The 25,637-nt window shown below is 48.6% G+C and overlaps 1 protein-coding gene across 1 annotated transcript in view; it reads right to left on the bottom strand.

Moving 5' to 3' along the window:
- The window catches only part of ARAP1 (ArfGAP with RhoGAP domain, ankyrin repeat and PH domain 1), a 304,443-nt gene extending 282,161 nt beyond the window's left edge, over positions 1-22,282 (bottom strand). The window contains exon 1 of the mRNA XM_063950593.1: positions 22,180-22,282. The gene's annotated coding sequence lies outside the window, so the exon portion shown is untranslated. The remainder of the gene's footprint in view (positions 1-22,179) is intronic.
- Positions 22,283-25,637: the final 3,355 nt, after the last annotated feature.

Raw genomic sequence — 25,637 nt, 5'->3', positions numbered from 1 at the left:
ATCAAAAACATCACCACATTTGCATAAGCTGGAGCCATTGAACTCCCCATCGCACACCCCTTTGTCTGTAAATAAAACCGGTTATCATACAGAAAAAAATTATTAAACAAAATAAGCTCAAACATTTGAAGAATTATATCAATCACTTCATCAGAGTACTCACTTTTTGCTTGCAAAAATAATTTAAGTGCATTCAGACCCAAAGAGTGCGGTATTGACGTATACAAGCTAACAACATCTATTACTACCAAGTGGCAATCATCAGGAATCTCAGTAATCATGTTTAACCGAGTAAGGAAGGCAGTAGTATCTAATAGAAAAGTTGATTCTGCTTGAATCAATGGCTGCAATAAAGAATCCAAAAACGTTGCCAGGGGCTGCAATAGCGATCCACGGGCCGATACAATAGGACGGCCTGGTGGTGGATTTAACCCCTTATGTACCTTGGGGATTGTGTAAAAAATTGGTATTAATGGAAATTTAGGGTACAAAATATCCATCATACTCTCAGAAATGAATCGCATATCCATTGCAGCCTGTAGCAACTGAAACAATTTTTCCTTACATACAATAGATGGATCTTTAGGTAATAATTGATAAGTGGATATATCATCGAGTTGGCGCATCACCTCTTTATCGTAGTCCAGCAGATCCTGCAGAACAATGCCTCCGCCTTTGTCTGCCTGGCGGATAACAAGCATTTTATTTGAAGTCAGAGTTTTTAAACCTTGACGTTCTGCTGTGGTCAAATTGGGATGTGCTGGAACACGACGGGAGGTTACTGCATCAACCTCTTGGTCTAACAGTCTGAAGAAAGTCCTTATACTGGCATTATTAGAGACTGGATCAAAGTTAGAGCGTTTGGTAAATTTTTTCAATTGAGCTGGAATCTCTGGTTTATTGGCTGATGTTATACCACTGTTATTTCCAAAAAATTCTTTCAATCTAATTGATCTAGCCAATTCTTGTTTCTCCATCATCCAGGGCAATTCTTCAAATTTTACTGAAGGGATAAAGGACAATCCTTTTAATAACAAACTAGCTTCACCTTTAGATAGTTCGTAAGATGATAAATTAAATAATAAGAATTTACTTACCGATAATTCTATTTCTCGGAGTCCGTAGTGGATGCTGGGGTTCCTGAAAGGACCATGGGGAATAGCGGCTCCGCAGGAGACAGGGCACAAAAAAGTAAAGCTTTACTAGGTCAGGTGGTGTGCACTGGCTCCTCCCCCTATGACCCTCCTCCAGACTCCAGTTAGGTACTGTGCCCGGACGAGCATACACAATAAGGGAGGCATTTTGAATCCCGGGTAAGACTCATACCAGCCACACCAATCACACCGTACAACTTGTGATCTAAACCCAGTTAACCGTATGACAACAGAAAGGGCCTCTTAAAGATGGCTCCTTAACAATAACCCGAATTAGTTAACAATAACTATGTACAAGTATTGCAGATAATCCGCACTTGGGATGGGCGCCCAGCATCCACTACGGACTCCGAGAAATAGAATTATCGGTAAGTAAATTCTTATTTTCTCTATCGTCCTAAGTGGATGCTGGGGTTCCTGAAAGGACCATGGGGATTATACCAAAGCTCCCAAACGGGCGGGAGAGTGCGGATGACTCTGCAGCACCGAATGAGAGAACTCCAGGTCCTCCTTTGCCAGGGTATCAAATTTGTAAAATTTTACAAACGTGTTCTCCCCCGACCACGTAGCTGCTCGGCAGAGTTGTAATGCCGAGACCCCTCGGGCAGCCGCCCAAGATGAGCCCACCTTCCTTGTGGAGTGGGCTTTTACAGTTTTAGGCTGTGGCAGGCCTGCCACAGAATGTGCAAGTTGAATTGTGTTACAAATCCAACGAGCAATCGACTGCTCAGAAGCAGGTGCGCCCAACTTGTTGGGTGCATACAATATAAACAGCGAGTCAGATTTTCTGACTCCAGCCGTCCTTGCAATGTATATTTTTAAGGCTCTGACAACGTCCAACAACTTGGAGTCCTCCAAGTCGCTAGTGGCCGCAGGCACCACAATAGGTTGGTTCAGATGAAATGCTGATACCACTTTAGGGAGAAAATGCGGACGAGTCCGCAGTTCTGCCCTATCCGAATGGAAGATTAGATAAGGACTTTTATAAGATAAAGCCGCCAATTCAGATACTCTCCTGGCAGAGGCCAGGGCTAGTAACATAGTCACTTTCAATGTGAGATATTTCAAATCCACCTTTTTCAATGGTTCAAACCAATGGGATTTGAGGAAATCTAAAACTACATTTAGATCCCACGGTGCCACCGGAGGCACCACAGGAGGCTGTATATGCAGTACTCCCTTGACAAAAGTCTGGACCTCAGGGACAGAGGCCAATTCTTTTTGGAAGAATATTGACAGGGCCGAAATTTGAACCTTAATGGATCCCAATTTGAGACCCATAGATAATCCTGATTGCAGGAAATGTAGGAAACGACCCAGTTGGAATTCCTCCGTCGGAACCCTCCGATCCTCGCACCACGCTACATATTTTCGCCAAATGCGGTGATAATGTTTCACGGTGACTTCCTTCCGTGCCTTAATCAAGGTAGGAATGACTTCTTCTGGAATGCCTTTCCCTTTTAGGATCTGGCGTTCAACCGCCATGCCGTCAAACGCAGCCGCGGTAAGTCTTGAAAAAGACAGGGACCCTGCTGTAGCAGGTCCCTTCTCAGAGGTAGAGGCCACGGTTCGTCCGTGAGCATCTCTTGAAGTTCCGGATACCAAGTCCTTCTCGGCCAATCCGGAACCACTAGTATTGTTCTTACTCTTCTTTGCCGTATGATCTTCAATACCTTTGGTATGAGCGGCAGAGGAGGAAACACATACACTGACTGGTACACCCAAGGAGTTACCAGTGCGTCCACAGCTATTGCCTGCGGATCTCTTGACCTGGCGCAATATTTGTCCAGTTTCTTGTTGAGGCGAGACGCCATCATGTCTACAATTGGTCTTTCCCAACGGTCTATTAACATGTTGAAGACTTCTGGATGTAGACCCCACTCTCCCGGATGAAGATCGTGTCTGCTGAGGAAGTCTGCTTCCCAGTTGTCCACGCCCGGGATGAACACTGCTGACAGTGCTATCACGTGATTCTCCGCCCAGCGAAGAATCTTGGCAGCTTCTGCCATTGCACTCCTGCTTCTTGTGCCGCCCTGCCTGTTTACATGGGCGACCGCCGTGATGTTGTCCGACTGAATCAACACCGGCTTTCCTTGCAGGAGAAGTTCCGCCTGGCTTAGAGCATTGTAGATTGCTCTTAGTTCCAGAATGTTTATGTGAAGAGACTTTTCCAGACTCGTCCATACTCCCTGGAAGTTTCTTCCTTGTGTGACTGCTCCCCAGCCTCTCAGGCTGGCGTCCGTGGTCACCAGGATCCAATCCTGAATGCCGAATCTGCGGCCTTCTAATAGGTGAGCCTTCTGCAACCACCACAGAAGTGACACCCTTGTCTTTGGTGACAGGGTTATTCGCAGGTGCATCTGCAGATGCGACCCTGACCATTTGTCCAACAGATCCCTTTGGAATATTCTTGCATGGAATCTGCCGAATGGAATTGCTTCGTAAGAAGCCACCATTTTTCCCAGGACTCTTGTGCATTGATGTACTGACACTTTTCCTGGTTTTAGGAGGTTCCTGACCAGATCGGATAACTCCTTGGCTTTTTCCTCTGGAAGGAAAACCTTTTTCTGAACCGTGTCCAGAATCATTCCTAGGAACAGCAGACGAGTTGTCGGGATTAAATGGGATTTTGGAATATTCAGAATCCACCCGTGTTGTCTTAGCACCTCTTGAGATAGTGCTAAAGCTGTCTCCAGCTGTTCTCTGGACCTTGCCCTTATTAGGAGATCGTCCAAGTATGGGATAACTAATACGCCTTTTCTTCGAAGAAGAATCATCATCTCGGCCATTACCTTGGTAAAGACCCGAGGCGCCGTGGACAATCCGAACGGCAGCGTCTGAAACTGATAGTGACAGTTTTGAACAATGAACCTGAGGTACCCCTGGTGTGCGGGGTAAATCGGAACGTGTAGATACGCATCCTTGATGTCCAAGGATACCATAAAGTCCCCTTCTTCCAGGTTCGCTATCACTGCTCTGAGTGACTCCATCTTGAACTTGAACTTTTTTATGTAGAGGTTCAAGGACTTCAGATTTAGAATAGGCCTTACCGAGCCATCCGGCTTCGGTACCACAAATAGAGTGGAATAATACCCCTTTCCTTGTTGTAATAGGGGTACTTTGACTATCACCTGCTGAGCGTACAGCTTGTGAATGGCTTCCAACACCCTCTCCCTTTCGGAAGAGACGGTTGGTAAGGCAGACTTCAGGAAACGATGAGGAGGATCCGTCTCTAATTCCAACCTGTACCCCTGAGATATTATCTGCAGGATCCAGGGGTCTACCTGCGAGTGAGCCCACTGCGCGCTGTAATTTTTGAGACGGCCCCCCACTGTCCCCGAGTCCGCTTGAGAGGCCCCAGCGTCATGCTGAGGTTTTTGCAGGAGCCGGGGAGGGCTTCTGTTCCTGGGAAGGAGCTGCCTGTTGGTGTCTCTTCCCTCTTCCTCTGCCTCGTGGCAGGTACGACAAGCCCTTTGCTCTCTTATTTTTGTAGGAGCGAAAAGGCTGCGGTTGAAAGGTCGGTGCCTTTCTCTGTTGGGGAGTGACTTGAGGTAAAAAGTGGATTTCCCGGCAGTAGCCGTGGCCACCAAGTCTGATAGACCAACTCCAAATAACTCCTCCCCTTTATACGGCAAAACCTCCATGTGACGTTTTGAATCCGCATCGCCTGTCCACTGTCGTGTCCATAAGGCTCTTCTGGCTGAAATGGACATAGCACTCACCCGAGATGCCAGTGTGCAAATATCCCTCTGTGCATCACGCATATAGATAAATGCATCCTTTATTTGTTCTAACGACAGTAAAACATTGTCCCTATCTAGGGTATCAATATTTTCAATCAGGGATTCTGACCAAACTACTCCAGCACTGCACATCCAGGCAGTTGCTATAGCTGGTCGTAGTATAACACCTGCATGTGTGTATATATTCTTTTGAATAACTTCCATCTTTCTATCTGATGGATCCTTAAGTGCGGCCGTCTCAGGAGAGGGTAACGCCACTTGTTTGGATAAGCGTGTGAGCGCCTTGTCCACCTTAGGGGGTGTTTCCCAGCGCGCCCTAACCTCTGGCGGGAAAGGGTATAATGCCAATAACTTTTTTGAAATTATCAACTTTTTATCAGGAGCAACCCACGCTTCATCACACACGTCATTTAATTCTTCTGATTCAGGAAAAACTGTTTGTAGTTTTTTCACACCATACATAATACCCTGTTTTACGGTATCTGTAGTATCAGCTAAATGTAACGTCTCCTTCATTGCCAAAATCATATAACGTGTGGCCCTACTGGAAAATACGTTTGAATTTCTACCGTCGTCACTGGAATCAGTGCCCGTGTCTGGGTCTGTGTCGACCGACTGAGGCAAAGGGCGTTTTACAGCCCCTGACGGTGTTTGAGGCGCCTGGACAGGCATTAATTGATTGTCCGGCCGCCTCATGTCCTCAACTGACTGTTTAAGGGAAGATAAACCATCACGTAATTCCACAAATAAAGGCATCCATTCTGGTGTCGACCCCCTGGGGGGTGACATCTGCATATTTGGCAATTGCTCCGCCTCCACACCAATATCGTCCTCATACATGTCGATACCACGTACCGACACACACCGCAAACTCACAGGGAATGCTCTAATGAAGACAGGACCCACTAGCCCTTTTGGGGAGACAGAGGGAGAGTCTGCCAGCACACACCACAAAGCGCTATATATACAAGGGATATCCTTATATTAAGTGCTCCCTTATAGCTGCTTTAATATATATATATATAGCCATTAATGTGCCCCCCCTCTCTGTTTTACCCTGTTTCTGTAGTGCAGTGCAGGGGAGAGACCTGGGAGCCGTTCTGACCAGCGGAGCTGTGACAGAAAATGGCGCCGTGTGCTGAGGAGATAGGCCCCGCCCCTTTTTCGGCGGGTTCTTCTCCCGCTATTTTTCCAGTCAGGCAGGGGTTAAATATCTCCATATAGCCCCTATGGGCTATATGTGAGGTATTTTTAGCCTTGTATAAGGTTTATATTTGCCTCTCAGAGCGCCCCCCCCCAGCGCTCTGCACCCTCAGTGACTGCCCAGTGAAGTGTGCTGAGAGGAAAATGGCGCACAGCTGCAGTGCTGTGCGCTACCTTATGAAGACTGAGGAGTCTTCAGCCGCCGGTTTCCGGACCTCTTCACGCTTCAGCATCTGCAAGGGGGTCGGCGGCGCGGCTCCGGGACCGGACTCCACGGCTGGGCCTGTGTTCGATCCCTCTGGAGCTAATGGTGTCCAGTAGCCAAGCAGCAAATCCACTCTGCATGCAGGTGAGTTTACTACTTTCCCCCTAAGTCCCACGTTGCAGTGATCCTGTTGCCAGCAGGACTCACTGTAAAGAAAAAAACCTAAACTAAACTTTCTCTAAGCAGCTCTTTAGGAGAGCCACCTAGATTGCACCCTTCTCGTTCGGGCACAAAATCTAACTGGAGTCTGGAGGAGGGTCATAGGGGGAGGAGCCAGTGCACACCACCTGACCTAGTAAAGCTTTACTTTTTTGTGCCCTGTCTCCTGCGGAGCCGCTATTCCCCATGGTCCTTTCAGGAACCCCAGCATCCACTTAGGACGATAGAGAAATTAGGTTTTCCTGGCTAGGGGAGGTCTGCCTACTCGCCCTCTGCCTTTCTGACTGGCCCCCCCCGCCGCGTGTATTTCCTTTTTCGCGTTTTTCGCCTTGGATGAATCCCCGCTGCGCTGCTCTTGTTAGGGCCCCTAAAGGGCCAGATGTCGACGGGGTCTGTTCCAATTCGCTATTGGAGCTCAAGTTGTCCTGGGAGGAATCCGTATCGAAGCGTGTGGTTTTTCTATAATTACGTTGTTTATTTCTCCTAAAGAAAGGTTGTTTATGTTCCTCATTTGGTCCTCCAGAGAGCCACTTATACACGGTATGTCTTTCATAGTCCGACTCAACCTTATTGAGTTTCTCTTTTTTAAATTGAAGTAGTTCTCTTTTATAAGTTGCAATCTGTTGTTTAAGCCGGTCCATCCAGTCGGTTCCTTGATCAGATGTTAATGCTGCCATATGTACGCTTTCAAAACTTGTAATTTTATCTTTAATTGAATTGAGTTCTTTTGTAGATTGTTCAATTACTAGTAGGATGAGGTCAAAGGAGCAGCGATTTAATATTCCCACCCATTTACGGCAAAATTGGGGGTCATACCGACCTATTGTGGGGCAGTTTTTAACTCTGAAACCCCTGGGAATTTTCTTTGTTTTGTAATAATCGCTGAGGGAGAGTCCGTGCAGATAAAAATCTACCTCCTTCTTTTTCAACCGGAGAAGGTCTCTATAAATTAATTCCGGTGCCATAGCTTCTACTTCATCTGGTTACTACTGCAGACAGGTAAACAGTGAACGGGCCGGCCTTCCACATAGAGGCGCACGGATAATCGGCATACGGGCATAGACAGGCAGATCAGCGCATTACAGAAGTTAGTAAGCAGGCCGCTGCGGATATACGGAAAAGCAGACGCGCCAACACAGAATCAGGCCCAGCGTGTGAGCAGGACGGCTCCTCTGGGACAGGAGGCAGCCTGGGAAGGCATTTGGCTGGGTCACTGTTAGTTATATGTACCACGATCCTGCAAATGTACAGTACTACGCAATGTGTGCGGATAGCACGGACGGTGTAATGGTTAGCATTACCGCCTCACATCACTGAGGTTGTGGGTTCAATTCCCACCATGGCCCTAACTGTGTGGAGTTTGTATATTCTCTCCGTACTTGCGTGGGTTTCCTCCGGGTACTCCGGTCTCCTCCCACAATCCAAAAATATACTGGTAGGTTAATTGGCTCGCAACAAAATTAACCCTTGCGTGAATGTGTGTGCGTGTACATGTGGTTGAGAACATAAAGTGTGCAGGGAATGAAGTGAATGGACAAATATTCTCTGTAAAGCGCTGCGGAATACGTGTGCGCTGTATAAATAACTGGTAATAAATTATAAATAAAATGTGTTGGCGCTTAATAAGTAAATGGGATGGACAAAGACTTTCTGTTCATTGCCCTGGTTAGCGGTGAGCAGAGAACAAACAGGAAAGCTTTGAGCACAGCAAATATTACACATAATTGTCTGGCATCAGGGTGAAAGTCTGGGCACAGAACAATGACGTCCCTGAATGAGACTTAAATTCAATTTACAGTATTCTGTGATTCCTTATTAACCGCCGTGTCTGCATAGCTATGGTTCATCACTGGGAACGTTCCCCCTATTAGCGTTGTCGTAGACAGGAAGCGCACCCCTGCCCCTTGGCCCCTACACGCAATGTGCACGTATTTATGGTGCTGTGGTAATCAAGATAACCCCATCGCCTTGTCCTGCGCTCAGCCCAGCTACTCCGAGAACACGCCCTGTGTCACCACATCACGCAAACATCATACACACACTACACGGATGAAAATACGCGGTCATCTGAACAGAACCCACGTATGTGCTTGTTGAACAACGCATTTCGCTCTTCTGGGGAGGCAGCCCAGTGGACTGTGGAAGATGGCTGCAGGGATTGGCATCAGTGGGGTCGGGCACCACTGTTAGGGGATAAGGCCGCGCTCACAGGGGGTCATTCAGACCTGATCACACGCTAGCTTTTTTCGCTGCGGTCAGAACTGTGCATGCGTATGCACCGCAATGCACTCGCGCGTCAAACGGGTACGAAGCAGATCGTTGCTGTGCGATGGGATTTATGAAGAATCCATTCGCACAGCCGATCGCAAGGAGAGTGACAGTAAGAGGGCGTTTGTGGGTGTCAACTGACCGTTTTCAGGGAGTGTTTGGAAAAACGCAGGCGTGTCCAAGAATTTGCAGGGAGGGTGTCTGACGTCAATTCCGGGACCGGACAGGCTGAAGTGATCGCAGCGGCTGAGTAAGTCCTGGGCTACTCAGAAACTGCACAAAACTTTTGTGCAGCGCCCGGCTGCACATGTGATCGCACACTTGCAAAGCAAAAATACACTCCCCTATAGGCGGCGACTATCTGATCACAGCACTGCAAGCAAACAATAGCGAGCGGTCGGGTCTGAATTAGGCCCAAAGTCTGCGTTCCACCAGAGGTGTTACATGGGGCTGAAGTCAGGGCTCTGGGCAGGCTGGACAGGTTCTTTCACACCAAATGTGTCACCCCATTCTGTGACGGAAGGGAAGATTGTCACACTGAAACAGGAAAGGCCCCAAACTCCAGCCGGATAGCAGAAGCAGGCAGTTCTCTAGAATCTCAATGCATCCTGTAGCATTCATATATCCCTTCAATGGAGCCGAGCTGGAAATGGGACATCCTGTGACAGGGCCACTAAGCTCTACATATGATCCATCCATGGGAGATTTAAGCAGAGAAGAGGGGGCCTGTGTGCAGTCTCTGTGCGAGAACCCCTCTGCGACACCCCCCTCCCCCCCCCCAACTACTGCACATGTACAGGTCTCCAGGAATATGGCGTCCGCGCATTTCCCTACTGTGCATGCAACCCTTATACGCCATTTTCCCAGTGAGTTCTGCAGCGCTGGTAACTGATTCCAGAAAGGTAAGTAAACTTTATGGGGGCAGTATAGATTGACCCATCCTAGCGCTAATGTGTAACCATGGAGACTGCATGGTTGTGAGCTCCAGGATATGCACCATTTTCAGGGAGTGACCGCATGCTATTGGCCAAGTAATGTGGATCACAATACAATAATATGCTATACAATCATTTACAAGGAACACTTGCACTGCTCATATAAATCAATGTTACAGTCATGTTTTGCTTTCCACTATTATGGAGGACGGTACAGTACATTGTACCAATTATGGAGGACGGTACAGTACATTGTAGCAATATGGAGGACGGTACAGTACATTGTAGCAATTATTGAGGGCGGTACAGTACATTGTACCAATTATGGGGGACGGTACAGTACATTGCACCAATTATGGGGGACGGTACAGTACATTGTAGCAATTATGAAGGATGGTACAGTACATTGTAGCAATTATGGAGGACGGTACAGTACATTGTAGCAATTGTTGATGGTGGTACAGTACATTGTAGCAATTATGAAGGATGGTACAGTACATTGTAGCAATTATGGAGGACGGTCCAGTACATTGTAGCAATTATTGAGGGCGGTACAGTACATTGTACCAATTATGGGGGACGGTACAGTACATTGTAGCAATATGGAGGACGGTACAGTACATTGTAGCAATTATTGAGGGCGGTACAGTACATTGTACCAATTATGGGGGACGGTACAGTACATTGCACCAATTATGGGGGACGGTACAGTACATTGTAGCAATTATGAAGGATGGTACAGTACATTGTAGCAATTATGGAGGACGGTACAGTACATTGTAGCAATTATTGATGGTGGTACAGTACATTGTAGCAATTATGGAGGACGGTCCAGTACATTGTACCAATTATGGAGGGCGGTACAGTACATTGTACCAATTATGGAGGATGGTACAGTACATTGTAGCAATTATGGAGGACGGTACAGTACATTGTAGCAATTATGGAGGACGGTACAGTACATTGTAGCAATTATGGAGGACGGTACAGTACATTGTACCAATTATGGAGGGCGGTACAGTACATTGTAGCAATTATGGAGGACGGTCCAGTACATTGTACCAATTATGGAGGGCGGTACAGTACATTGTACCAATTATGGAGGATGGTACAGTACATTGTAGCAATTATGGAGGACGGTACAGTACATTGTAGCAATTATGGAGGACGGTACAGTACATTGTAGCAACAAGTCTCCGACTTCAGCCGTATTTTCCTAAGAATTCTGACACTGGGTGTAAGGAAAAGGCATCGATTCATCCAGTATAGGTATTAGAGTATGAATATGGCCACAGAAAGTACTTAGGGGGTGTAACAGTGACCCCCGTAGCAATCCTGGTCTTTAGAGGAGGAGGGGAAGAGATGTGAATTACTGCAATGTCACCTTCCAGAGGCAGCAACAGGATGGATAAGAATATAAAGTACTGTGTCAGCTTTGTGCTAGTCAGATAGAGTTCATTCTAGCACCCTGCACCTGTCCTGTCACAGCCCGTGCAGTTCCTCTTTCCTGCTTGGGGTGTCACTCTCTTCTCTTGTGCTTCTAGCACACTCTGGTCTGTATCTCAGCACTGAGTGTGCTAGAAGCACCAGAGCAGAGAGCGTCACCTCAGGCAGGAAAGAGGAACTGCACGGGTTGTGACAGGTGCAGGGTGCTAGAGGCCTGATCACAGGTAGAGATGTGTGTGTGTGTGTGTGTGTGTGTGTGTGTGTGTGTGTGTGTGTGTGTGTGTGTGTGTGTGTGTATGTATCTAACACTTGCCGATAACATAAGCTACAAAGTATAAAGCTGTTACATAAGCCAGAGTGAGAAACTGGAAACAGTACAGACACAACGGAAGGATTTGTTATACAATGGTTAGAAAATGATATTACAATTAGTATGTTGGACCCATCAAATGCAAGGTTGCAAGTTATTGTGCCCTGCGTTGCAGGTTTTATTTCCAGCTCTCATCTCTGCGGGGGCAGTGTAGGGGACAACAGATGAGAGAAACACTGTCCCCGTCTTGTCGCTCTGTCCCCCCCTACCCCCTTCCATTTCTCGTCTCACATCTCTGTCCCCTATCACCCCTCACCTCATCTCTGTCCGCCTCAACCCCCCTGCCTCCCTGTATCTCATTTCTGTCCACCTAAATATCCCATCTCCCATCTCTCTCCCCCTAACCTTGTCCCCGTCTTCCTCTCTGTGATCTCTGTTCCCTTTCACCTCCTGTAAATTCTCAGCTCTGTCCCATTTACCACCCCATCTCTCATTTGTCCCCCCCGCCTCTCATCTCTGTCCCTCTATACCCATCTTTCATCTCTGTCCCTCTATACCCATCTTTCATCTCTGTCCTCTTCATCTCCTCCCAGTTTCTCATCTGAACCCCACTGCGCAGACACCTACACCCCACTGCGCAGACACCTACACCCCACTGCGCAGACACCTACACCCCACTGTGCAGATAATTGCCTCTGCGCAGATACCTGCACACACACCTGTGCTTTTTTCTGAATGTGTATCAATGTCTTATTAATTATCTATTTGGTTCCTTCAACATGAAAAGAAAATGAATATTTTAACTTGTCCCCTTATAAAAATAAATACAAATATTACTAATAAGAAAAGGTTTTTCTAACAACAAAATAATCTGAACAGTCTAATAAACAAAACCATTCCTGCTATGTAATCACCACATTATGATAAGGCTGGAGGCGGTCTGGGCAATGACCTCAGCTCGTCATTACAGGAAACAAAGCGTTTCAGTAGTAATCTCTGAACGGAGTATAAAGTGCAGAACTAAAACACCCCTTCCAGACTGTCAAATATTGTACATGAACGCGCATCAACCCGGGAATTTCCTCAGTGTGAAAGGGTCCTGAAAGAATATCCCGTATCGAGTGTCCCGGTATTTCATCCCAGGTCATGACCAGGGTTGAATCCGGGATCATCTCGGGATGCAGTGTAGTGTGAATGGGCCCTACCCGGTATTCCGTACATGGGACTGTTAAGAGGCCTCTCATTGGAGCTTTTTGGGGCTCAGAAAAGATGATGTCATCATCCAGTGCCCGGGGAAGCGGAGGAGAAGTCTCGGAAGTGGAGGAGACAGGCAATATGGCTACCTGGACTGATCAGGAGGTCAGGGAGCTGCTCAGCATAAGGGGGGAGGAGGACATAAAGAGACAGATACCAGGCACAGTGAAGGGGTCTATGGTCTATAAGAACATTGCAGAGCTGCTTGTAGCCAGAGGAATTATCCGGACACAACAGCAAGTTGTTAATAAAATGATGACTCTGAAAAAGCCGTTCTTGAAGCATGTGAGCCAGAAAAATGTCCATTTCTAATGACATACATATGTATTTGCAGGGATTTCCCAGGATCAGTGTAAACGGGGCTGTCCCGGGTCGATCCCAGGTCTAAGTGCAGTGTGAAAGGGGTCATTCCGGGTGTGACCCGGCTCTGTCAGACTGAAAGGGGTATACGTGATGATTATAAACATAACACAACGCTTCTATCTGACCTCATGAGGCTCTAGCTGGTTCTTTTCTTACATTTCCCCATTATAGCGATAACAGTGTAGGGGAAGCTCTGCCACCCCTCTCACCCTATAGTCTGTGCCCATCTGACACTCACTCAGCTGTCAACCACAGTCTCAGCTACATCTTCTCTGATCAGGTCCCTCTTACCAGATGGGCTGACTATTACTGTCATATCAGGGTCCAGTGCAGGGAAAGCTCCGCCAACCTGTGCCAATGCCCATTCCAACCTGTACCAATGCCCATTACAACCTGTACCAATGCTCAGACCAACCTGCACCAAAAACCATTCCAACCTATACCAATGCCCATTCCAACCTGTACCAATGCCCATTCCAACCTGTACCAATGCCCAGACCAACCTGCACTAATGCCCAGACCAACCTGCACCAACGCCCATTCCATCCTGTACCAATGACAATTCCAACCTGTACCAATGACAAGTCCAAACTGCAGAAATAACCATCCCAACCTATACCAATGCCCATTCCAACCTGTACCAATGCCCAGACCAACCTGTACCAATGCCCAGACCAACCTGTACCAATGACCATTCCAACCTGCACCAATGCCCAGACCAACCTGCACCAATGCCCAGACCAACCTGCACCAATGCCCAGACCAACCTGTACCAATGCCAATTCCAACCTGTACCAATGCCAATTCCAACCTGTACCAATGCCCAGACCAACCTGTACCAATGCCCAGACCAACCTGTACCAATGCCCAGACCAACCTGTACCAATGCCCAGACCAACCTGTACCAATGCCCAGACCAACCTGTACCAATAACCAGACCAACCTGTACCAATGACCATTCCAACCTGCACCAATGCCCAGACCAACCTGTTCCAATGACCATTCCAACCTGCACCAATGCCCAGACCAACCTGTACCAATAACCAGACCAACCTGTACCAATGACCATTCCAACCTGTACCAATGCCCAGACCAACCTGCACCAATAACCAGACCAACCTGTACCAATGACCATTCCAACCTGTACCAATGACCATTCCAACCTGTACCAATGCCCAGACCAACCTGCACCAATAACCATTCCAACCTATACCAATGACCAGACCAACCTGTACCAATGCCCAGACCAACCTGTGCCAATGACCAGTCCAACCTGTACCAATAACCATTCCAACCTGTACCAATGCCCAGACCAACCTGTACCAATGCCCAGACCAACCTGTACCAATGCCCATTCCAAACTGTACCAATGCCCATTCCAACCTGTACCAATACCAATTCCAACCTATACCAATGAGAATTCCAATCTGTACCAATGCAAATTCAAACATGTACCAATGCCCTGTCCTATCTGTATCACTGCCCAGCCCAATTTGTATCAATGCCCTGCCCAACCTGCACCAATGCCCAAACCAACCTGTACCAATACCCAGACCAACCTACACCAGTGCCCAGACCAACCTGTATCAATGTCCATTCCAACCTATACCAATGAGAATTCCAATCTGTACCAATGCCAATTCAAACATGTACCAATGCCCTGCCCAACCTGCACCAATGCCCTGCCCAACCTGCACCAATGCCCAGACCAACCTGCACCAATGCCCAGACCAACCTGCACCAGCTGCTGAGCGTTAGCTGCACAGGGCATATACAGCAGTACACTGGAACTGGCAGCTTCTTCTGAATGGAGTGGAACAATGTAATAGCACAGAATGGAGATGTCTCTGTGACATCACGTTATTATCACACGTTAGACAGTTATAGCGACATAGAGACCCTTCTGGTGCACAGTGTTCCACCGCTCTGGAATCACAACAACACGTTCACCATCATACACAATGACAAGTATATTGGTGACACACCCGATTCTGGTCCCAGAGGTCTATCTCATCACAGATACCCTCCTGTAGCCCTGGTACAGGGGCTATATAAGCTGCTATTCCACCAATATACTCCATTACTGCACTATATAACCATTAAGAATGAAAGTATAGCCAGCAGGTGCACCGACTGGTTCCAGCTCAGTAACCAGGTGAGAGGTGAGGAGCATAAGGCAGCTTCTGGATTCTGCTAATCAGGTCTAGAGCAATCAGCTGGGAGCAACCACTCTGACAGCCCAACATAGGCCCTCATTCCGAGTTGTTCGTTCGGTAATTTTCTTCGCATCGCATCGATTTTCCGCTAATTGCGCATGCGCAATGTTCGCACTGCGACTGCGCCAAGTAAATTTGCTATGCAGTTAGGTATTTTACTCACGGCATTACAAGGTTTTTTCTTCGTTCTGGTGATCGTAATGTGATTGACAGGAAGTGGGTGTTTCTGGGCGGAAACTGGCCGTTTTATGGGTGTGTGTGAAAAAACGCTGCCGTTTCTGGGAAAAACGCGGGAGTGGCTGAAGAAACGGGGGAGTGTCTGTGCGAACGCTGGGTGTGTTTGTGACGTCAAACCAGGAACGAAACTGACTGAACTGATCGTAGTGGCAGAGTAAGTCTCGAGCTACTCAGAAACTGCTAAGAAATGTCTATTCGCAATTCTGCTAATCTTTCGTTCACAATTTTACTATGCTAAGATTCACTCCCAGTAGGCGGCGGCTTAGCGTGTGCAATGCTGCTAAAAGCAGCTTGCGAGCGAACAACTCGGAATGACCACCATAGCTCGCTCTCATGTCACCGTCATCTACACCTGACACACCGCTGTCATGTCACCGTCCTATACACCTGACACACCGCTGTCATGTCACCGTCCTATACACCTGACACACCGCTGTCATGTCACCGTCCTCTATACCTGACACATCGCTGTCATGTCACCGTCCTCTATACCTGACACATCACTGTCATGTCACCGTCCTCTATACCTGACACATCGCTCTCATGTCACCGTCCTCTATACCTGACACATCGTCATCATGTCACCGTCCTCTATACCTGACACATCGCTGCCATGTCACCGTCCTCTATACCCGACACATCGCTGTCATGTCACCGTCCTCTATACCTGACACATCACTGTCATGTCACCGTCCTCTATACCTGACACATCGTCATCATGTCACCGTCCTCTATACCTGACACATCACCATCATGTCACCGTCCTCTATACCTGACACATCACCATCATGTCACCGTCCTCTATACCTGACACATCGTCATCATGTCACCGTCCTCTATACCTGACACATCACTGTCATGTCACCGTCCTCTATACCCGACACATCGCTCTCATGTCACCGTCCTCTATACCTGACACATCACTGTCATGTCACCGTCCTCTATACCTGACACATCACTGTCATGTCACCGTCCTCTATACCTGACACATCACTGTCATGTCACCGTCCTCTATACCTGACACATCGCTGTCATGTCACCGTCCTCTATACCTGACACATCGTCATCATGTCACCGTCCTCTATACCTGACACATCACTGTCATGTCACCGTCCTCTATACCTGACACATCGCTCTCATGTCACCGTCCTCTATACCTGACACATCGTCATCATGTCACCGTCCTCTATACCTGACACATCACTGTCATGTCACCGTCCTCTATACCTGACACATCGCTGTCATGTCACCGTCCTCTATACCTGACACATCGTCATCATGTCACCGTCCTCTATACCTGACACATCACTGTCATGTCACCGTCCTCTACACCTGACACATCGCTGTCATGTCACCGTCCTCTACACCTGACACATCATCATGTCACCGTCCTCTATACCTGACACATCGCTGTCATGTCACCGTCCGCTACCCCTGACACATGGCCGTCGTGTCACCGTCCGCTACACCTGACACATGGCCGTCATGTCACCTTCCGCTACACCTGACACATCGTCAGCTGTGCCATGTGGAGGAAGGTGTCCTAGGAGAGTGCAGAGATGGAGCCTTAACACATCTCACACATGTACTGTAATGTCACACCATGAGCAAGAAGCTACAGACATGGGGGGTCATTCAGAGTTGTTCGCTCGCTAGCTGCTTTTAGCAGCTTTGCACACGCTAAGCCGCCGCCTACTGGGAGTGAATCTTAGCTTATCAAAATTGCGAACGAAAGATTAGCAGAATTGCGAATAGACACTTCTTAGCAGTTTCTGAGTAGCTCCAGACTTACTCGGCATCTGCGATCAGTTCAGTGCTTGTCGTTCCTGGTTTGACGTCACAAACACACCCAGCGTTCGCCCAGACACTCCTCCGTTTCTCCAGCCACTCCCGCGTTTTTCCCAGAAACGGCAGCGTTTTTTCACACACACCCATAAAACGGCCAGTTTCCGCCCAGAAACACCCACTTCCTGTCAATCACATTACGATCACCAGAACGAAGAAAAAACCTTGTAATGCCGTGAGTAAAAAACCTAACTGCATTGCAAATTTACTTGGCGCAGTCGCACTGCGGACATTGCGCATGCGCATTAGCGACTATTCGCTCCGTTGCGAGAAAAAAATAACGAGCGAACAACTCGGAATGACCCCCATGGGACACTACACCCCCAACATGTCCTGACCTAATACATCTATTACACCCTATACAGACATAGGACACTACACCCCCAACATGACCTGACCACTGGCCATGACCATAATACATCTATTACACCCTAAACAGACATAGAACACTACACCCCAACATGACCTGACCACTGGCCATGACCATAATACATCTATTACACCCTATACAGACATAGGACACTACACCCCCAACATGACCTGACCACTGGCCATGACCATAATACATCTATTACACCCTAAACAGACATAGAACACTACACCCCAACATGACCTGACCACTGGCCATGACCATAATACATCTATTACACCCTATACAGACATAGGACACTACACCCCCAACATGACCTGACCCTGACCATGACTATAATACATCTATCACACCCTATACAGACACAGGACACTACACCCCAACATGACCTGACCACTGGCCGTGACCATAATACATATATTACACCCTATACAGACATAGGACACTACACCCCCAACATGACCTGACCACTGGCCATGACCATAATACATCTATTACACCCTATACAGACATAGGATACTACACCCCTAACATAACCTGACCCTAATACATCTATTACACCCTATACAGACAGAGGACACTACATCCCCAACATGACCTGACCACTGGCTGTGACCATAATACATCTATTACACCTTATACAGACATAGGACACTGCACCCCAACATGACCTGACCACTGGCCATGACCATAATACATCTATTACACCCTATACAGACACAGTACACTACACCCCAGCATGACCTGACCACTGACCATGACCATAATACATCTATTACACCCTATACAGACACAGGACACTATACCCCAACATGACCTGACCACTGGCCATGACCATAATACATCTATTACACCTTATACAGACATAGGACATTACACCCCCAACATGACCTGACCACTGGCCGTGACCATAATACATCTATTACACCCTATACAGACATAGAACACTACACCCCCAACTTGACCTGACCACTGGCCATGACCATAATACATCTATTACACCCTATACAGATATAGGACATTATACCCCCAACATGACCATAATACATCTATTACACCCTATACAGAGACATGACACTATACCCCCAACATGACCTGACCACTGACCATGACCATAATACATCTATTACACCCTATACAGACACAGGACATTACACCCCCAGCATGACCTGACCACTGGCCATGACCATAATACATCTATTACACCCTATACAGATATAGGACACTACACCCCAACATGACCTGACCACTGGCCATGACCATAATACATCTATTACACCCTATACAGAGACATGACACTATACCCCCAACATGACCTGACCACTGACCATGACCATAATACATCTATTACACCTTATACAGACATAGGACACTACACCCCCAACATGACCTGACCACTGGCCGTGACCATCATACATCTATTACACCGTATACAGACATAGGACACTATACCTCCAACATGACCTGACCACTGACCATGACCATAATACATCTATTACACCCTATACAGACACAGGACACTACACCCCCAACATGACCTGACCGCTGGCCATGACCATAATACATATATTACACCCTATACAGACATAGGACATTACACCCCCAACATGACCTGACCACTGGCCGTGACCATAATACATCTATTACACCGTATACAGACATAGGACACTATACCTCCAACATGTCCTGACCACTGGCCATGACCATAATACATCTATTACACCCTATACAGACACAGGACACTACACCCCCAACATGACCTGACCACTGGCCATGACCATAATATATCTATTACACCCTATACAGACATAGGACACTATACCACCCAAAATGGCCTATTGAGTAACACAGACACAACAGAATTCCTGTGTGTGATAATTGTATTTGGGGACAGACGTAGCTTTATTAATTACTATGAGAGTTAGACGGAAGGACGCCCGGCTGATAACGAGGCAATAGCAGGAGTGAGTAATCCGTTTTGGCAACAGGCCTAAGAGTTTATGTGATTAAATCCCCCATTGTGCACTCAGCTATTAAACCCTTTCCTTGGGTCACATGCGGCTGACTCACACCTCCGTCAAGCACCTGCAGCCCCCCCAAAGTGTCCCGTGCAACGGTGACGTCACTGACTATGAGAGAACGGTATCCGGCATTAACTATGCAGATGTCAGAGAAATCAGTGATTATTCCAGGTGTAGGGAATTAATAAATAGCCCTCATTTATAAACGACCCTTTATCAGATGAAAACTGAAGTTTTTTCCAAGGTAAGGTTTGATAAATAGGCACCTAATTACCTCACCGAGGGACAGATTGAAGAAATGCCTCCAGCCCCCGAAAAATTAAGAAAACATAGGGCCACATAAGACTGCCTTAAGGATTCTTTTTGTGGCGGAATGCACCAATTTAAACCACGAGACACGGCTCAGATAAGAGCCCATCCCTGCGATCAGTAAGAAGTACGGTGATTGCAAACGCCATCACTTTACACCCAGGTTTCAGGCCCGGCCATGTTGTTGCGTTTGCCGGGCTACCCAGTTGCGCATGTGCAATGTGAAGAAAATGCAATGGGCATCGGAATCACCTCCAGCCCACCGGAGAAGGATCACAAGATCCCCCTCTGGGAGGGCTGCCCCATAGAGGCTGACCCCATCTGAAGAAGGTGTAGGCAAAAGCCCAAAATATTACACTTCTGGGATCTTGTTACATACAGTCCCCACGGAAAACTCTGCGGACGGCTGCTGCGAGGGCTGGCGGACGGAGAGCAGGACAAATCTCCCGGTGTCCATTTCCATATGTTTACGGTTTCTTAGTTCTGCCCTCAGACATGGGGAAGCAGCAGTTCCCGTATATTTTAAGGACAGAATGACTTGATAAATAGGCCCTTAAGTCTGACCGCAGCTGCTGCTAATGATTTATTATAGGGTGTTTCTATTGTCACCAAGCATCAGTACTTACTTACAGGCGGAAGGTTTCATGTGAGGCAGGATCTATACCCAGTACTCAGTCAGGACGCCCCCTATTTGCTGCACAGACGGTGACGTCATCCTGTCCCTTCAAACGAGACCAGTTCCTGCTTTTTACTATGAAGTGCTGAATCAGTGGGAAGAAAATACAGAATGCAGCAACTGCACCATTTCCGGAACAGTGAGGCTCTAAGGCAGAGATTCCTAAACACGCCATGGCGCAGGACAAGGCGGAAAAGCAGCGATAGGAAGTCAGGTTGGCTTGGCCATTGAGAGAACTGGTGCTTTACGTGTTAATTCGCAGGCTTTGCGGGTTACACTGCACAGATGATTTTCACAAACCAACTTTGGCAACGGGTTACGCTGCACAGCTGATTTTCACAAACCACCTTTCCACATAACGGAGCACGTCACACCTGCCACCTGTCTCTGATTGCCAGTTACGCACCTTTACAAATATTCGGCTTGTCTACAGGTGTCAATACGGACTTCCGACAGAAGAATCAGAGCATGCCGCAATTGTGTCACAACGGAGCTTACACTCTACTCAAACCGCTGTAGACCCAGAGATGATGCAAACAGGGCCCTGGACAACAGAGCTTGCGCTCCAAGATAACCGTGCAAGCAGTATTGGGTGCTTTAAACCCAGAAATAACACAACAGACCCTATACAACAGAGCTTGCACTCTAATCTTACCACTGCAGGAGCTGTAAACCCAGATATGATGAACAACAGAGCTTGCACTCCAAGATAACCGTGGCAAGGAGTATTCGGTGCTTTAAACCCAGAAATAAAACAACAGGCCCAAACTGAGCTTGCACTCTAAGTGATTGCTGCTGACATAAAAATGAACTAATTTATCCTACCGGCGTGTCTTCAGAATGTGGACAGAAACCGGAGAACCCGGGGAAACCCACGCCAACATGAGGAGAACATACAAACTGCGCACAGAGTTATAATCTCACCACAGTAAGGCGCATTCTATACATTACGCCCAGAAATAACATAAGTGATACTGTGCCGCAGAGCTTACGCTCCAATCTCCCCCCGAAGGATTGAGTGTACGGCACTTTACACCCTGTAATAATAACACTATAGTGCTGTATCACCGAGTGCAGGTTCCAATGTCATCGCAGCAAGGAGTGTTCTGTACTTTCCAGCCTGAAGCAACATAACCAGCAATGTGCACTGCTGAAGAGCTTACACTCTAATCTCACTGCAGCAAACATTGTGCAGTGCTTTACAGCCAGAACTTGCAGAGCAGGCCCAGTGTCCAGCAGAGCTGACACTCTCCATATTACAGTAACACTGGGCACCTGTTACACCCCAGCAATCACTGAGCAGAGCACCTCCTCCACTCCCAGGGTCTCCCCATGTAATAGCATACAGCAGGGCCCCTCTCCCCCAGAGCTTGCACTCTAATCCCCCCACATTTACAGTACTAACCTTTCAGAAGCTCAGCACAAGCAATGGCCTTGTGTTACTTTGTGATGTTGTTGCTGTTCCCCAGTTCCTCCTCCTCCTCCTCTCTCAGCTACTGGCATTAACCTTTTCAATGAATAGAAGAAAAACAAAATCTCTTTTTCCTGGATGTGATTGGTCATCAGGGAGCTGAGATCGCCCTCTAGTGGCTGCTATGTGACAGACACAGGCTGGTAACCCATTCCTGTCCTGCACATAGATAAGTCATTATTCTTATTCTTATTCTTATTCTTATTACTACTATTATTATTATTATTATTATTATTATTATTATTATTATTATGCCTCAGGGCAGGACAGAGAAAGGTAAGTCATGTAGTATAAATTATTATTATTATTATTATTATTAAGCAGTGATTCCTGTGTATACCTCCCAACATATGGTAGGTAGGACGAGAAAAAATGTGTGCACTGCAGAGTGTGTGTTCACAGCAAAGGGGCGTGGTTCTGTATAACGCCTACATGTCTATCACTTGGGGGGACGCTCTCCGTTTCTATCACTTGGGAGCGCTCTCCATTTCTATCACTCTGGGGTGCTCCCCGTTTCCATCACTGAGAGGCGCTCCCTGTTTCCATCACTGTGGGGAGCTCCCCGTTTCCATGACTGTGGGGCGCTCCCCCTTTCCATCTCTCTGGAGATCGCCCCATTTCCATCACAGTGGGGCGCTCCCCGTTTCTATCACTCTGGGGCGCTCCCCGTTTCCATCACTCTGGGCGCTCCCCATTTCTATCACTCTGGGGCGCTCCCCGTTTCCGTCACTCTAGGTTGCTCCCCGTTTCCATCACTGTGGGACGCTCCTCGTTTCCATCACTCTGGATTACTCCCCGTTTTAATAACTCTGGGGGCTCCCCGTTTCCATCACTGTGCAGCGCTGCCTGTTTCCATCCCTCTGCAGCACTCCACGTTTCCATCATTGAGGGGCACTCCTCATTTCCGTCACTCTGGGGATCTTCTCATTTCCATCACTCTGGGGCGCTCCCTGTATTCATTACTGTGTGGCGCTCCCCGTTTCCATCACTGTGGTACACTCCCTGTTCCATCACTCTGGGGTGCTCCCCGTTTCCATTATTGTGGGGTGCTCCCCGTTTCCATCACTATGGGGCACTCCCATCACTCTGGGGTGCTCCCCGTTTCCATTATTGTGGGGCGCTCCCCGTTTCCATCACTATGGGGCACTCCCATCACTGTGGGGCGCTCCCCGTTTCCATCCCTCTGCGGCACTCCCCGTTTCCATCACTCTGGGGATCTCCCCATATCCATCCCTCTTGGGTGCTTTCCGTTTCCATTACTGTGGGGCTCTCCCCGTTTCCATCACTCTGGGGTGCTCCCCATTTCCATCACTCTGTGGTGCTCCCTGTATCCATCACTGTGGGGATCTCCCCGTTTCCATCACTCTGGGGCGTTCCCTGTATCCATCACTGTGGGGATCTCCCCGTTTCCATCACTCTGGGAATCTCCCCATATCCATCCCTCTTGGGTGCTTCCCGTTTCCATTACTGTGGGGCTCTCCCCGTTTCCATCACTCTGGGGCGCTCCCCGTTTCCATCACTCTGGGGTGCTCCCCATTTCCATCACTCTGTGGTGCTCCCTGTATCCATCACTGTGGGGATCTCCCCGTTTCCATCACTCTGGGGCGCTCCCCGTTTCCATCACTCTGGGGTGCTTCCCGTTTCCATCACTCTGGGGTGCTCTCCGTTTCCATCACTCTGGGGCGCTCCCCGTTTCCATCACTCTGGGACGCTCCCCGTTTCCATCACTCTGGGGTGCTCCCCGTTTCCATCACTCTGGGACGCTCCCCGTTTCCGTTACTCTAGGTTGCTTCCCGTTTCCATCACTCTGGGGATCGCCTCATTTCCATCACTGTGGGGATCTCCCCATTTCCATCACTGTGGGACACTCTCTGTTTTCATCCCTCTGCGGTGCTCCCCATTTCCATCCCTCTGCGGTGCTCCCTGTATCGATCACTGTGGGGCGCTCCCCATTTCCATCACTGTGTGGCGCTCCCCGTTTCCATCCCTCTGCGGCACTCCCCGTTTCCATCACTCTGGGGATCTCCCCATTTCCATCCCTCTTGGGTGCTTCCCGATTCCATTACTGTGGGGCTCTCCCCATTTCCATCACTCTGTGGCGCTCCCTGTATCCATCACTGTGGGGATCTCCCCGTTTCCATCACTCTGGGGTGCTTCCCGTTTCCATTACTGTGGGGCTCTCCCCATTTCCATCACTCTGGGCGCTCCCCGTTTCCATCACTCTGGGATGCTTCCCGTTTCCATCACTCTGGGCTGCTCCCCGTTTCCATCACTCTGGGGTGCTCCCCGTTTCCATCACTCTGGGATGCTTCCCGTTTCCATCCCTCTGCAGCACTCCCCGTTTCCATCATTGAGGGGCACTCCTCATTTCCATCACTCTGGGGATCTTCTCATTTCCATCACTCTGGGGCGCTCCCTGTATCCATTACTGTGTGGCGCTCCCTCGTTTCCATCACTGTGGTACACTCCCTGTTCCATCACTCTGGGGTGCTCCCCGTTTCCATTATTGTGGGGCGCTCCCCGTTTCCATCACTATGGGGCACTCCCATCACTGTGTGGCGCTCCCCGTTTCCATCCCTCTGCGGCACTCCCCGTTTCCATCACTCTGGGGATCTCCCCATATCCATCCCTCTTGGGTGCTTCCCGTTTCCATTACTGTGGGGCTCTCCCCATTTCCATCACTCTGGGGCGCTCCCCGTTTCCATCACTCTGGGGTGCTCCCCGTTTCCATCACTGTGGGGTGCTCCCCGTTTCCATCACTCTGGGGCGCTCCCCGTTTCCATCACTCTGGGGATCTCCTCATTTCCATCACTTGGGGGCGCTCCCTGTATCCATTACTGTGGGACACTCCCTGTTTCCATCACTCTGCGGCGCTCCCCGTTTCCATTACTGTGGGGCTCTCCCCATTTCCATCATTATGGGGCGCTCCCTGTATCCATCCCTGTGGGGCGCTCCCTGTATCCATCACTGTGGGGCGCTCCCCATTTCCATCACTGTGTGGCGCTCCCCGTTTCCATCCCTCTGCAGCACTCCCCGTTTCCATCACTTTGGGGATCTCCCCATTTCCATCCCTCTTGGGTGCTTCCCGTTTCCATTACTGTGGGGCTCTCCCCATTTCCATCACTCTGTGGCGCTCCCTGTATCCATCACTGTGGGGCTCTCCCCGTTTCCATCACTCTGGGGCGCTCCCCGTTTCCATCACTCTGGGGGTGCTCCCCGTTTCCATAATTCTGGGGTGCTTCCCGTTTCCATTACTCTGGGGAGCTCCCCGTTTCCATCACTCTGGGGTGCTCCCCGTTTCCATCCCTCTGCGGTGCTCCCCGTTTCCATCGCTGTGGGGCGCTCCCCATTTCCGTCACTCTAGGTTGCTTCCCGTTTCCATCATTCTGGGG

The sequence above is a fragment of the Pseudophryne corroboree genome, chromosome 2 (assembly GCF_028390025.1).
Source record: "Pseudophryne corroboree isolate aPseCor3 chromosome 2, aPseCor3.hap2, whole genome shotgun sequence".
Classification (NCBI taxonomy): Eukaryota; Metazoa; Chordata; class Amphibia; order Anura; family Myobatrachidae; genus Pseudophryne; species Pseudophryne corroboree.
The sequence above is the reverse complement of the archived record's forward strand: the minus strand, read 5'-3'. Positions and strand labels throughout refer to the sequence as shown.